The following is a 3,164-nucleotide window of genomic DNA, read 5'->3' on the forward strand; positions in this document are numbered from 1 at the left end:
TTGCTATGGCCATGGTGGCATGCAGAGATCATGCCCAGACCATGGGAAGACTCCGAGGTGAACTCCAGGAGTTGACTGTAGCAGCTGAAGATTTGGTGAACGCCATTGCCCCCGTGGAAGAAGGTGCGAGACCTCAATCGCTAGTCAAGCGATTGAAGGTTGCCCCGGGTAAAGTGGCAGGTCTCTGCAAAGCTGTTTGCAAACAAGTCCTTGCTGTTGTGAAGTCATACTACCCGAGGGCGGACTTGGCTGCAGCTGGTGACGGCGTGGCTCGCAACTGCACAGAAGAAGCATATGCGCAATACCTCGAGGAGGCGAAGCCCATCGCATCAAAGATGTCTGAGTTTGTCTCTCTAGAGGAGCCTTGAGCTTTTTATGTACTCTTGTAGCTATTTCGAGTACTTTGAACGATACTTTGACAAATGAATGCTTGCTCATTTTCTTGTTGCTTGAAGTGATTGTCTTGCGAACAGTAGTTTACTCCGTCTCGCCCGACCTAAAGGTGCAGGATCGGCTAAGCCCGACCCCTAAAGGGGGGAACTCTGCCTCGCTCGACCCTTGGTCCCGGGGTCGGATGCACCCGACCCTTTGTTGCAAAGGTTCGTATCGCCCGACCCCTGAGCAGAGTGTCGGACCATTCCAAGCCCCCGAGCCCAGGCCATGCTTGGCTGGAGTAGTTCTGAGTTTCGAGTAGTCGTAATGCTGTCGAGTACTCTGCTTTTGAGGGTGCACGGGTGTACTGTACCCTTTTTTGTCCTTTGTAGCGTGAATGCTTTCACGTGGCCAGAGTCAGAGGTCGTCAGACTCATTGATCACGGACGCACAGTAACTCCTGAGTTGGTGGTAGTTGTAGCTCTCGGCTATAAATAGATCCCCTGGGAGTCGACCCGAACCAAGTTTCTGAGTAGCCATGGACTGCCTTCAGTTGTTGTTGTTTGAGTGTAGAGAGCCGTCAAAGAGTGCACCGGTGCTAGAAGATTCATCGTAGATTGGGGCCACCTTCCCTCCACAGACTCCTACGCTCGTAGGGATATCCGCGATGCTAGAAGAATCCTCGTAGGAGGTTTCATCACGCGTCTCATCTTGCAGCTCGTGATCCAGTGGAGTACGTGTTGAAACTCGCGAGTGATAGGTGACGAGTGCCGCGGTCTTTATCCCACTCTCTTAGAGGTGGAGGTGTGGCCATAGAGTGGGTTGGCTCCGCAAGGCTAGTAAAAGAGCAACCTTGGTTCCCTCTAGGCGTGGCACGCGGGATTCATCGTTGCCGCTGTCAAGGTAGTGGCGATGCAGGAGTTCCTAGCGTTGCCTTGGGTAGAGGACTTGGATATGGCTACGTTTTGCGCAGCTTCCTTGCGTGTAGGCCCTTCCCATTGTAGTCGGTAGACCTGAGTGGCCTTGTGATATTGTAAAAGCCTGAGGCTTAAATGCAGCCCACCAGTAGGCAGTTGCTTGTAGTCCTTTTGTATTTTGAGTACTCTTACTCGTATGTAACTTGATGTATCTTCGATCCTGAGTAAAGAGTTACTCCGTTGAACCTTTGTACCGGGGCCGTGATGCCCATGGAGTTGATAATCTTGAGTCAAGACTAATGTATCTTGAAGTCGGTAGTCGAGTTGTTGGCTCGAGTGGTCAGCATGAGTTTTTGCCTTGAAGCGATTACTCAAGTGCTGCTATGGGTAGTAGCGATAAATGTGTTTTATATTCCAGGAGTTTGGTACTTGTTCTCCTGAAAGCTCTTGCAGTCTGTAAGATCCAGGTCCCGTAACCTTTGATACGATGTAAGGACCCTCCCGTGGTGAATTGAGTTTATGCAACCCTGTTGTGTCTTGGATTCGCTTGAGGATCATATCGCCCAAGTTGAAAGATCATTCCTTGACGTTACGGTCTTAGTCACACCTTAAACCGTCAAGGTATCTGGCAGATTGCACTAGTGCTGCGCATCTTGCTTCTTCTAGACTATCTAGATCTGATCGCCTTGTTTCTTCTGCCAACTCTTCATCGTATTGTTCGTTTGAGGGTGATTGCCACATGATGTCAGCAGGTAGTATGGCTTTTGAGCCAAACACGAGAAAATAAGGCGAGAGCCCAGTAGTCTTGCATGGTTGGGTACGTAGTCCCCACAGAGCATTGGGTAACTCTTTGAGCCATTTGCCACCTTTGGTGTTGCCGACGTCATGTAGTCTTTTCTTGAGGGCGTCGAGTATCATGCCGTTGGCACGCTCGGCTTGTCCATTGGCTCGCGGGTGAGCGACCAAGACATAGCGGACGACGATGCCGCTATTCTTGCAGTATTCCCAAAAGTCGTGATTGTTGAAGTTTGACCCTAGGTCTGTGATAATCCTGTTGGGAAAACCGTAGCGGTGTATGGTTTCATCGAAGAAGTCGAGGTCCCGGTCTACCCTGGGGCAAGTGACTTGTTTGACCTCGATCCACTTGGTGAATTTGTCGATTGCCATGAGTACTCGGTTGAATCCTCCTAGTGCAGTTGGTAGTGGCCCTATCATGTCGAGCCCCCAGCAGGCAAACGGCCATGTTGGAGGTATTGTGACTAGCTTGTAGGCCGGTACATGCTGCTATTTGGTAAAGAATTGACAACCTTTGCACTTCTAAACTAGTTGTTTAGTGTCGGCCAGAGCCATTGGCTACTAGAAGCCTGCTCTGAAAGCCTTGCTAACTATTGTCCGCGAAGAGGCGTGGTTGCCATAGATTACTTTGTGAATTTCCTCTAATATTTCTTAGCCGTCTTCCCAGGTAACGCACTTCATGAGTACCCCGGATGATGCGCCTTTCTTGTAGAGCTTGTCTCGACTAGGATATATTTTTACTCGCCGAGAGATTTGTTCAGCCTGCTTTTTGTCAGATGGTAGTTTGTGATCTTTGATGTAGTCGATGAAGGGTGTGCGCCAGTCGACTTCTATCATCATGACTTCTCGAGTGACGTCAGTAGTCTGGACTACTGGTGGTGTAATTTGTTCAGGTATGGACGGCTTGTACAGTTCGTGTATGAAAATTCCTGCTGGAACCTCTACACGCGTTGAGCCCATTTTGGATAAGACGTCGGCGGCTACGTTGTTGTCGCGGACGATGTGATGAAACTCCAATCCTGAGAACTTGTTTTCCAGCTTACGGACTTCTTTGCAGTAAGCGTCCATGTTATCTTTGTT

This window comes from Setaria italica, chromosome IV (genome assembly GCF_000263155.2).
Source record: "Setaria italica strain Yugu1 chromosome IV, Setaria_italica_v2.0, whole genome shotgun sequence".
Taxonomy (NCBI): domain Eukaryota; kingdom Viridiplantae; phylum Streptophyta; class Magnoliopsida; order Poales; family Poaceae; genus Setaria; species Setaria italica.